Here is a 13,083-nt window from a genome sequence, read left to right as displayed (position 1 = left end):
CAAGTTGTAATGAATTGATTCTCCTATGTCTCAAATAAATCATGAAGAAACTTCATGTTCTAACAGGTTAATGGATTGTGTCTCATGTCTCTAATAAATAGCAATCAAAACTTCATGTTGTGTAGTGTGAAGTGGTGTAGGTTAATGAAATTGTCTATGTGTAGTTCTACACCATAGAAAAATATGTCTGCTGTTGGGTTTGCTTCTCTTATTATGTTTGCTTTCCAAGTTCACATTCTGGCATAATTTTCACAAAAGCGATAAACATATCCAAACAATTTCGTTTCATGTACGCATTTCAGTAAATATAATACTAGTTCTCTAATGTGTGTATATATGATTATTCATCGAGTTTTATATACACATCCTTTTTTACTGTTGCAATTGTTGTGAATGATCTCATGCCTTTATATCCGCCCTAGATTCCTTGGTCATTACCAGAAATCTTGATACATTTTAAATGGGCATGTAAGCACACTTCCTAATTAGAGTTGTTGCACTTGAGTTGGGTACAATTTAGTAGCTGTAAAGAGCAAAGAGGTAAGTTCTATGTTTTGTTACATGCAATGCATAACACACATGCAGCCCACCATTGAAGATGTGGCAAAATATTCATTCCTTGTGTAGGCCTAGATTTTAGTAATCCTCTCCATGGCTGATGTAAAACTTCGGTTGAGGGAATTGACAAGAGGTTTGATATGTTCAAAAAATATTTTTGATTCTAGCAATCAAGTAGGATTTTTTTCATTATACTTTTAAGGTTCATTTTCTCTATGCCTCATGAATTCATGACGACTAGCTTCATGCAGTTGGGCTTGATTGTCCATGACTTTTCTTGAGTTCCTTAACTCTTAATAAATCTTTTTTTGTATGATATCTTATAAACTTGCTATTCCATAAAATGTAAGAGACCTTTCTTGTTCATATCTTATCATAGTGATGGATCCATTATGTTGAGGATGGCCCTAACCATTGACACTCAGATCCACAATTGTATTTGCCTTGATGTGTGTCATGAGGAATAAGAAAATTACAACAATATAAACATGTTTTAGGACATGAAATTTGTTATTATACATGATGAACTCTTGGAGAAGTGTAAGATTTAGATAAACAATTATTGTTGGCAAATAATTTCATAGGAAATGATGAAGATTGAAACCTTTGTATTCTTTAGTTTGTTTGCCATCAAGTTATATGACATTAGTGAATTGAGACAATCTTTTGATAATTATGTATTTTTTGTGACTAGCTTAAGCTTTAGTAATAACCACTCTAATTAGGACATTCATTACCCTCTTTGCATTTAAAGTTAGTTGACTTATTACTTTTAAATCATTGTCTAATAAAGCATGCCAATGAGATAGTTAATGATTATGCAAATCATCAGTATAAATAATGAATACATAAGAACCCTTGAAACATTGCAATTCAAAGAAGAAGATATAGAATGGGGATATGTATGTAAATAACAAGCGGTAATAGTATGATAACTAGGCATTCTTCCATGATGGACCAAATATCGGTATGTGAACGAATGGAGCTATGCTTGCCTTTGTTCGTAGAACATATCATCGATTGAGTGAAGTTGTAGCTCTAGCTAAATGTTTATGGTATGTTTGGCATCCGCATAATGACTCCACATTTGGTCTTAAACCTTATCCTATCTTAGTGCACAACATGCCTTCTTTGTGTCAATCTTTTCCCCATTGAAACAAACAACAATAGTTTATCCACCTTATTTGTCCATCAATTTGGGGACAAAACATTGAATTAAAGCTTGACTATCACTTTGAGGAGCTCAATGACATCAAAACATCCATGAAACCAAAGCATGTCCATGAGTATCAAATTCGTTGTTTGCTTTTTATGTTTCCTTAGAGAAAGGGATGAAGTGGGCAATTTTCATAAATCAATCCGTGGCAAACAATGTGGAGTAAAATTTTGGCAGGTTCATGATGAAGTTCACTGAGAGAAAACAAGAATCAGAAGGGCTATAATGCAAAGCTTTTCAATGGTCACATGTATCACAATATTCAATGCCGTACTTCCATGATGCCAATTCAAGAGACTTTTCTCCCAGTAGTACATTGTTATTGCATCCTAACACAACCTTGACACCATTGTGAGTCGTGACCATATGGAATGTAGATTAGCTTGTTATAGAGGAGCACATCTTCAAATGTGAATTAATCCAAGTCATCGCATTCAAGAATTTGGTTGGATCCATCAAACTTTCTTTTATCTCTTTGGTTGGTGAATCAAAACTTAATAGAACAACAACATTGTCGATTATTGGAAGGAAGTGATCTTATGGATCGAAAGCCTCATCTCGCAAAATGAAGGAATCTCATGTAAAGAGGAAGAGTGTCTAATTTCCCTTGGTAGGAACCCTAAGAATTTATGCCAATGAGCTTGACCATCACTTCTGGGATGAAGGTGTGAGTGATGAGATTTTTATGGTCCATCGCTCCACGGATGCAATTATAGGCGTAACAAGTTAGAACTTCATTCTTCAAATGTGGAGACGGGTAGTTGTCAAATCCTAATCATAAAACAATTATTCATACCTAAAGGGGTAAATTTCTTGTCGTAGAAGATAACAAGGTGTAGGTTACTAAAATCACCCATACAATCACTATTCCAATAGAAACTTTTGGGTTTAGGGTTTAATGTCCCACATATAAAGGCATTCATAAAGCTGAAGCTTTTATATAAGCCATGGGTTGAGCCCTTCTATCACGACTATACTTGAACAGGATCTGTTCTATAGTTCGTACCTCTTGTGTGAGCAATTCTCTGCTCAGACAATGCCTGCACTACTCGGAAGATGAAGTATGTGCTCCATCTGCCAGAGCGCGAATACACTCAAGTCTCTCCTTCCTCCTCAGTAGAGGAAGAAGAAAGAGGCTGTTGATGACCGTCCTGCAGCGTGAATAATTCCCACCTGCAGTGAAGGCAGATGAGCGATCTGACGAGTACCTTTTGGTATTATTGGTGTTCACATAATATATATATATATATATATATATATATAAAACCTTTGCTTGTGTTCCATATGTTCACAAAAATTTGTTGTGATTGTAGCAATGCAGTAGGAATTGTGTGTTAACATATACACTTTGGAAGGTGTTATTTTTCTTATCATAAATCATGGTAAATCTTCATTTTCCTCTTTGCCTCGATGATTCTCAGTTGCTGGCTTCATTCATTTTGGGACTATCCATGACCTCTTTTTTTTATGTTCCTTAATTGATAAGATAAGATTACCTCCTAACTATAGCAATGGGCCCGGTTCAGTTTCTTTGCCCTGAAACAGATATGAACCAAACCGAACCATTTATACAAAACAAAAACTAAACCATTGAAACCAAAACCGTTTTCAGGAAAAGTTGCAACCAAATTGAACTATTGAATAATTTTTTTTTAACCCTAACCACTTAGGTCAAACTAATTAAAATACTAAATAAGCAAAAATACATTAAATCAAATAAACATTTATGTTAAATTAATTAAATCAATAAAAAAACATTTATTAAACCATTAAAGAAGGAAAAAAAAGTTCACCAAAAACCTTCAAACCAAACCACTTAAACTTATAAACCGATAAACTTGAGTTTTAGAACCAAACCGTTTATTTATAATCCAAACCAAACCAAACCAAACTATTAAATTTTTTTGGAACCGATAAATCGTTAAACCATGGCTTAACCGTTCGTTGAGCGGAAACCGGGCCCATTGCTTCTCCCAACACCACACCAAACTAAAGAGGTTGACAAGGATATTAGTTGTGAGGATATAAGGACGAAATAATTGTTACAAGAGAAATACTAAAAAAATATCAATAAACGGCTATAAATTGCTTCTATATAAACAAAATATAGCGTTTGTAATTGTGTGTGAATAATTTGCGTCAAGTTGTTATATTGAGCTCTTACATTGAAACAGAGTCCTTTGGATGATATGGCTACCATTGACAACATCTCAAAAGACATCAACATTGGCTTAGTACTAAGCAAACTCCTCGAATTTTGGACAACATTCATCTTGATGCATAGTATCATTGCAGCATTGTCGAAGCTACTTATTAAGATCCACCATGAAGATATTTGGCAACAAAAGGGGCACAATGCTCAACTAGTAGCAACAACAATCTCCATCAACTCATTTCAAAGGTATAGTAAACATTCGGTTGAATGTGAGCTTTGATCTCGGGAAAACAATGTGCACTTAATTGAGCTATGCACTTACGGTTTTTGGCGTTTCTCTCCATCATTGAAGGAAGCAAAGCCCCCCACAACAACTCTAATCGCTTCCACAATTGTGATCAAATCCCTATGCCATCTTTAATTGCTACAAATACATATTTAATCACGTCGCAATGATTATGTGGCCTCCAACAAAATCACACTTAAATGGGTGCGTACTTAACCGAATGTTTACTATATGAGCCAACAAATCAACTAAGGTACAAATTTGTTTAAGAAATAGACAGTCTAATAAAACATATAATAAGAATGAAATATAAAAATACTATAGAAACAACTCATGATAAAATGGAATCTCCCCAAAAACATATACCAAAACTCCCAAAAAAGCATGATAAATATTTGAATCCATGAACTTTTCAAAGGATGTATAATCTTAACCATTAGGATAGATTATATTATTCATTTTTTTTTATAACTTTCATTAGTTCACTAGAATATATATGTAATATTATAAAATGTCCCCACCTTGCATAAACTAATGGATAAAATTGTCCAACTTGCATGAATGTGAAGTGGTGATCGTGCATGTTAGTGAGGTGGCACACATGCATGTGTGTGCAAACTATGTTATATAAGCATGTGTTCAAGTATTGATAAACCATTCCAATCCAACGCTAGTCTTCGACATATTCTTGAAACCCCCTTGTTCTTTTTGTCAAGTCATTGTCAATCTCATCATATTTCTCTCTCATTTCTCTCTTCTCATTCTCTTCTTCAACGATATTATAAAAAAGGAAGGACATATCCAATGAGAATGCCATCTCAAGCAAGCAAAGAAGAACACCAACCGACCCAACGCACATAATGTCACTTTGAAGAACTTGAAAAAAACAAAGAACATGATGAGGAAGAGCACATTTAGGCATACCATGTAAAAACCCATGAGGAAAACCAAATTTGAAGATGAAAATGCCTAGTTCTCATATATTAGGGGGCTAATCACCATCTAACATATCGAAAAGACTGATTGGATAACTATCAAGAGCTCCAATATATATATATATATATATATATATATATATATATATATATATATATATATCACCTAAAATTGCAAAACACATGTTATTGGTGGTGACACTAGTTACTACAAATGGAATGATTATCAAATCCAAGAAGACCGACGTGCACGAGGTAGTAATTATATGTCCAACACAAGGGCAACTATATCGTGTTAAGCCAAATAAGGGAGAAGCACTATCTCTTTGAAATACATCGAAGATAGAATGAATGATGAGTAATACCGTGATACAAGGAAGTGGGAGATTCATACACATAGAATTCGGAAAGGGTCGAGATCAACATGGATCGGATCGGCATGTCAACACACTTTCTTCTATGCTTGCAACAACAAACACACTTGGTCCAGCTTCTGCTTGCATACATACAATGGGCTGAATAGATGCATATACATATGTATGTGTATGAAGGCATATTCCCCCCACAACTTAACAAGCTCCAAGCTCCACAAGACACATACATACACACCTTGATCCATCTTCCAACCAAGCTGCCATGGCCCATGACTTTCGGGTTTAGGGTTTAGGGTTTACAGTCCCACATATAAAGACATTCATACAATTGAAGCTTTTATATAAGCCATGAGTAGGGCTATTCCATCACGACTATACTTGAACAGGATCTGTTCTATAGTTCGTACCTCTTGTGTGAGCAATTCCCTTGCTCAGACAATGCTTGCACTACTCGGAAGATGAAGTATGTGCTCCATCTGCTAGAGCGCGTGTAATACACTCAAAATCTCTCTCCTTCCCTCACCAGAGGAAGAAGAAAGAGGCTGTTGATGACCGTCCTGTAGTGTGCATATAATTCCCACCTGCAGTGAAGGCAGATGAGCGATCTGACGAGTTCCCCATTTTTGTTCTTTTTCTTGTGTTGATCTCTGTCTTCTTCACTTCCTCTTGTGATCTGGCTTCCTCTTCTGATGTATGCTGGTTGTCCTGGCATGTATGGATTCCTGTTGTGAGCTTAATCTGAGAGATTTGGTTATGGTAAGAAGAAGTACCAAGAAGAAACTGCACAATGGAGAAGAAGAAGAAGATGATGATGATGACCATATACTTAGTTCAAACGTGTAAGAACAAAAACTCTTGGAATGATAAGGTGCAAGGTTCGAATCTCGGTAGGGATAATCGAGAGCGAAAGTTGCCTTTTTACTCGTTATGTAAAAGATATAATATGGTCGAGATATTTCGTAAAAACGGAAAGCGATTTTTACTTTTGTGTTAGCCAAGTGTTCAAGGTTAAGTGCCACACGAAGGAAGTTGATAGGAATCGGCAACAATTCGGTTTAGGCTTAACCGGTTTGCCAAAGCCTAAACCGTTTTGGGGTTCTCAAACCAAACCAAACCAAACCGATTCCTAAACCGGATTGTGAACCAGTTTGGGACAAAAAAAAGCTGAAGATACCCAAAAAACACCACTACCACTTCCACTTCCTCCTACTCTTCTTCTCCTCCTCATAACTCCCACCCCTCGGCCTTACCACTGATGAGTCAAACTCAACTCCAAGTCCCACCTCCCCGACTTCCTCTTTGTAGACTACTATGATTGGTCAGCTGACATCCATGAATACCCTGCCTCCCACCACCCGAACCACGAGACCCGAGGCTATGGTGACCTATCACTCTCGGTGATCCAATCCTTCTCAAAAGAATGTATATAACACTGAACAACAAGGAGGTCCCTTGATCGTCCACTGTGTGAGCTCTCTCTCCCTCTCTGTCCCTCCCTCTCTCGTCACTCAACAATATGTTGTATGTTGCCTATGGCTTCCTGTCAATCTCTTTGTCAACTTTCAAGTTCTAACTTTGAACTTCTAAGTATCTAATTTCTAACTTTCTAAACCCTAATTCTTAAATAACATAAACGGCTTAAACGGTTTGAGCCGGTTTGGCAAGGCTCAAGCAAGGCCGTGCGGAACTCAAACCGTTTAGGTAGGCTCAAGCCTAAATCGAGTTGAGCCTCTAAACCAGTTTAGCTAAACGGTTTAGGCTTGAGCCGAGCCATTGTCAATCCCTAGAAGTTGATATATTGGTAATGGGGCTCTTGAAACCTATAAAAGAATGTGGATGGCAATGACTTTTGTGTTAGTCAAGTGACAAGGTTAAGTGCTACACATATGAAGTTGATATGTTGGGTAATGGGGCTCTTGAAACTTATAACAGGATGTGGAAAGCTCATTGCAAGAAATTAGCATGTTGAGAGGACCCCCAAGATTTGCTAGTGGACGAAATTATTGACGAATGGGAGGTTGTGTAGGAGTCCTATCGCAACAAACGGGAAACGTGTTCTCTACATGAAAACTTGAGGATATCCTCTTGACACTATCATCCTCCTTGATCTATTTTCATTGCATTCAACCATATCATATACCCCATGTCACGGGATTGAGGATTTGAAACTTTAGTTGCATCTTACTATGAGCTTCTTGAATTGATTGTGAACTATTGTAAAGTTTCATTAAATTATACATGTATTTGGAACGAGTTTTATCATATTTTTATGTGACTTGTGGTTGAGCGATGATTGTCATGGAATTCCTTGATTGAGAATTAGATCATCAAATGTTGACCTATGTGTGGAAACTTGTAAATTCACAGGAGGCAAAAGTGTAAATTCATTAGTCTCTAAGCATTTGGTAGCTCTTTGTGTGAGTCTCTAGGGAATTTTGTGGGAATCACGATGGATTTTTCAAATCGTTATTTGGAGTCTTCGTGGAAAGGCTACAAGCAAGAGAAGTTTGAACTCATGACACCGAGTTCTAGAAAACCTTTGTGGATTCCACCAATAGGATGAAGTTCATGCTTTGTAGGCATAAGCACATGAATTGTAAGAGGATCAAAGAAGTGCAAATGGAAACATTGCCCTTGGGGCTCACGAGGATGTGTGTGAACGTTTAAGCTCAATGAGTTGATAGGGCATACAAGCATTCAGTTAGTTCGATCTCAACCTTCGAGCATTCTTGCACCTCAAGCGCCCAATGCTTGAGCAGTAGTTGATGCTTAGAGCTTCAAGCACTCAACCATGAAGCATTGGCTCCCCCCTCCTCCAAGCCTCAAGGGGGCTGACCCTCGACCTTTGGTCGATCACCCAACCCTCAAGTATTCACACATTACTCAATTCCAAGCCTCAAGCACGACCTAAGGCCCTCAACCCTTCAAACCTGGAGTTGATGCTTGACCCCATGCATTATCCCTTCACACACAATTGCAAATATAAACCTACATTTTAAAATACACATAAACCTACCCATAGACTCGCACAAAATCACATATATAATTCAAACACATAAACCTACCCATTCACATATCTAGACACACACACACACTGTCACTCTCTCTCACTCACACACTCACACACTCACACATAAATACATAAGGACACATTCACACACTTATCCCTCCTCATATATATTTATATGTATACTCATACATAAAGCAACACATACCAATTTAATTTAACACATAGCCCAATATATATTGTTGACAAGCAAGATCAACATAGGCCGGATCGGATCGGATCAGAGAGACAGATCCATGCGTGAGCACACCTAGATTAGTAGGTAATCCACAACTTAACAAGTTCCACAAGACACATATATGTACTACATACACACCATTCTACTTGATCGACCTTCTTGAAGAATGAAATGAAGAATAGAATGGATAAAGTTGAAGATTAGTATGGGTTTAATGTCCCACATATAAACGCATTCATAAAACTGAAGCTTTTATATAAGCCATGAGTAGGGCTATTTTATCACGACTATACTTGAACAGGATCTGTTCTATAGTTCGTACCTCTTGTGTGAGCAATTCTCTGCTCAGACAATGCCTGCACTACTCGGAAGATGAAGTATGTGCTCCATCTGCCAGAGCGCGAATACACTCAAATCTCTCCTTCCTCCTCCTCATCAGAGGAAGAAGAAGAGGCTGTTGATGACCGTCCTGCAGCGTGAATAATTCCCACCTGCAGTGAAGGCAGATGAGCGATCTGACGAGTAATTCCCCCTTTTTTTGTTTGTTTAGGGTTTAGGGTTTAGGGTATCGGAAGATGAAGTATGTGCTCCATCTGCCAGAGCGCGAATACACTCAAATCTCTCCTTCCTCCTCCTCATCAGAGGGAAGAAGAAGAGGCTGTTGATGACCGTCCTGCAGCGTGAATAATTCCCACCTGCAGTGAAGGCAGATGAGCGATCTGACGAGTAATTCCCCTTTTTTTTGTTTGTTTAGTAATGATTCCTTTTTCTTTTGCAAAATTGCACCGATCGAAATGGAGAAGGTAAAGGCTGGATGAGCGACCTCACGAGTTATCTTTCTGTGATATCAATTCAATGTATGTGCTAGTAAAAAGAAATGGAACAAAGATACTGCTACTTTCCTGAGCGACCTCACGAGTTATCTTTCTGTGATATCAATTCAATGTATGTGCTAGTAAAAAGAAATGGAACAAAGATACTACTACTTTCCTGGGATGGCCTCTCCTTGGGTTGAGCCTTGGAATACTACTGGCAGGCTCTTGTAATGTATGTTGTACTGGAATGTATGGTAAAACCAAGGGAACCTGGTACCTCTCTCTTTGGTGTATGTGCTAGGAATGAGAAGGAACAGAACAGGATACCACATTCCTTCAATTGCCTTTCCTTGGCTTGGAATTCTGGCATGCTCTTGTAAAAATGTATGTTGTATTGGAATGTATGGGAAACCAAGGGAACCTGGTACCACTCTCTTGATGTATGGGCAAGGAAAGAAAAGGAACAGGATACCACTTTACTGCGATTGCCTTTGCTTGGCCTGGAATTCTGGTATGCTCTTGTAATGTATGTTCTACTGGCATATATGGGTTTGCTAGGACATCGAGGGAATGTGATACCACTCTCTATGGTGTAAACAAAACATTCCCCAGTCTCGACTGTTGGACATGCCATATAGCAAGTAACAGAACTAGCATCATCCATTGTGTGTGTACTAGGGACACATGATGTTACATCTGTACGAAAACACAACTTTGGAGTTGTGGATGGATCTCCAAATTCGGATCAAAATACAATGCGTGAATGAAATTCTGGTACATTTCTTGTAATGTATGTTGGTAATGGCATTGATGGGTTAGGGAAGAAAGAGAACTCAATACTACTCTCCTATCATGTGCTGTTCCCAACCTCAGATTCTTGTGAGCCCTCAGAATGTATTTTGTACCTTCATATCTGGGTTATGAAACAAAGGGAACATGAGACTGCTCCCCTCATACGGCTTTTTCTCAAACCGAAACACTGGCCCGTTCTTATAATGTATCTTGATATTGTTCCTGTATGGTTTATTCTGAAACAAAGGGAACACGATGCTATTGTAATGGTTCTTTCTTTATACTGCAGTTGATGGGTTAGGAAGCCTATGGAACATGCTACTACCATACTCCACTAGTATGTCCTTTTCTGTCTCCAAAATCCTAGCATTTTCTCAGCTGCCTATTTCAAGCAGAAATGAAGGCCTGTAAATGTGGCAGATGACCTTTGGTTACCCTACTAGCTGCCCACTAAATTTGGATCAGCGATTCAACCGATTTGCCCATGCGCACACTAAAATTGGTGTTTTGGCAGTGCTTCAAATCAAAGGGTACGCATAATAGTCCACCATTTCTTGATCTGCTTGTGATGGAGAGTATCATCAGCATGTTGACAGATCGGAGTGTAAACTAAATAGAGGAAACCACACCACAAGGTTAATTAGAAAATTTAGCATGAGCTGTGATACTATACCAAGCCAGTAAATTCCAATAAATTGAGTAAGCTATATTTGTCGGTGCTTCATATTGGTTATCAATGTAGTAGGATAAGGATAAGGACAAAGAGAAGGCCAATGTGGCCTCTTGTGTCATCGTTTGAGGAGCCTTTAGATGCAGAAGATATTCTTTGTGCTACTATGGCAACAGATCATCCTGAAGTTAATGGTGCATCTGTTTTTATCCATGCACAGGATATGCAGATTACAAAGAGGGATCTAGTTAATACCTTGCTTACTCTGAATGATGGGCAATCACAAACATTGATTGTGGATTCAGGTGCATCATTTCATGTTACTCCATTAAGGAGTGTTTTACTGCATTTCATGCAAGCAACCATGGACATGTATATCATGTAAATAACCATGCTTGTTCTATTGAAGGTATTGGCACAATGCATCTCACAGTGGGTGGTATAATGTGTTGGTTTTGCATGATGTAAGGTATGTACCATCAAGAAAAGTGTAATGTCTGTTGAACAATTGGATATGCATGGTTATATTACCCTCCTTGAGAAATGGTCATGAAAGCTTATCAAAGGCTCTAAGCTAATTGTTAAAGGTATGAAGAAAAGGGACTCTGTATTGCTTGCATGGTAAGCTTTGATGGGCAAGTTTATTGCTTTGGCTGAAATCCATTCACATAAGGAATTATGGCATAAAAAGCTTGGTCACATGAGCCAAAAAGGCCTTGATAAACTATATAACATGGACAAGTTTGATGCTAAAGGCTCAAAACTTATTTTTGTAATGAATGCCAATATGGAAAGCAAGTAAAGAACTCCTACTTTGGTGTCTTGTGTAAGCCTAATTTGCTTGATCAGTTCATTCTGATATTTGCAACATGCCCACCAAATCTATGGGGGTTGCTCTTTATTTTTTTTGTTTTGTTGATGACTACTGTAAGAAGTTTTGGGTATATTTGTTAATATCTAAGGATAAAGCCTTTGTTGCATCCAAGAAATTTCTTGCATTTATGACCACTCAAACAAGTAGAAAGCTGAAATGCTTACACAGATAATGGGGTGAGTTTACAAGTGCTGAATTTAATAGATTGTGAAAATCTTGGTATTAAGAGGGAGCTAATAGCCCCGTAAAACCCTCTTCCAATGGTGTGGTTGAAAGGTATAACAAGACTTTATGGGAGAGGGTGAGATGCATGTTGTCCACAGTTAATCTCCCTCATGGATTTTGAGGAGAGGCGTTAAAAATTGTAGTTCATGTTTGCAATAGATCCCCTCATATGTCCTTAAAAGTGGCATTCCTAAAGAGGTTTGGTCTGGCAAACCAACTTAATATGGCCTACTATGCATCTTTGGTTGTGCTGGTTTTGTGCGGCCTGAGTTGAGAAGCAAGTTAGATGCTAAGTTCATGAATTAAAACAACCTCGACATCATTGTGAGTCGTGACCATATGGAATGTAGATTAGCTTGTTATAGATGAGCACATCTTCAAATGTGAATTAATCCAAGTCATCATGTTTCAAGAATTTGGTTAGATCCGTCAAACTTTCTTTTATCTCTTTGGTTGGTTAATCAAAACTTAATAGAACAACATTGTTGATTATTGGAAGGAAGTGATCTTATGGGTCGAAAGCCTCATCTCACAAAATGAAGGAATCTCATGTAAAGAGGAAGAGTGTCTAATTTCCCTTGGTAGGAACCCTAAGAATTTATGCCAATGAGCTTGACCATCACTTCTGGGATGAAGGTGTGAGTGATGAGATTTTTATGGTCCATCGCTCCACGGATGCAATTATAGGCGTAACAAGTTAGAACTTCATTCTTCAAATGTGGAGACGGGTAGTTGTCAAATCCTAATCATAAAACAATCATTCATACCTAAAGGGGTAAATTTCTTGTCGTAGAAGATAACAAGGTGTAGGTTACTAAAATCACCCATACAATCACTATTCCAATAGAAACTTTTGGGTTTAGGGTTTAATGTCCCACATATAAAGGCACTCATAAAGCTGAAGCTTTTATATAAGCCATGAGTTGAACCCCTCTATC

At 37.9% G+C, this 13,083-nt stretch overlaps 2 non-coding genes and 1 pseudogene across 2 annotated transcripts; all 3 read left to right on the top strand.

The window, feature by feature from the left end:
* The first annotated feature begins 2,741 nt into the window (after window positions 1–2,741).
* On the top strand, window positions 2,742–2,981 carry LOC147866084 (small nucleolar RNA U3). The gene has a single exon (XR_015529587.1). It is a non-coding gene; the product is annotated as a small nucleolar RNA U3 (small nucleolar RNA).
* Window positions 2,982–5,892: 2,911 nt separating this feature from the next.
* Window positions 5,893–6,139, top strand: LOC147866083 (small nucleolar RNA U3; annotated as a pseudogene).
* A 2,913-nt stretch (window positions 6,140–9,052) lies between these two features.
* LOC147866082 (small nucleolar RNA U3) lies at window positions 9,053–9,294 on the top strand. The gene has a single exon (XR_015529589.1). It is a non-coding gene; the product is annotated as a small nucleolar RNA U3 (small nucleolar RNA).
* Window positions 9,295–13,083: the final 3,789 nt, after the last annotated feature.

Source organism: Azolla caroliniana, unplaced genomic scaffold (assembly GCF_043228905.1).
Source record: "Azolla caroliniana isolate FFs.n. ecotype wild unplaced genomic scaffold, voAzoCaro1.0.p SCAF_3, whole genome shotgun sequence".
In the NCBI taxonomy this organism is placed as follows: domain Eukaryota; kingdom Viridiplantae; phylum Streptophyta; class Polypodiopsida; order Salviniales; family Salviniaceae; genus Azolla; species Azolla caroliniana.
The sequence above is the reverse complement of the archived record's forward strand: the minus strand, read 5'-3'. Positions and strand labels throughout refer to the sequence as shown.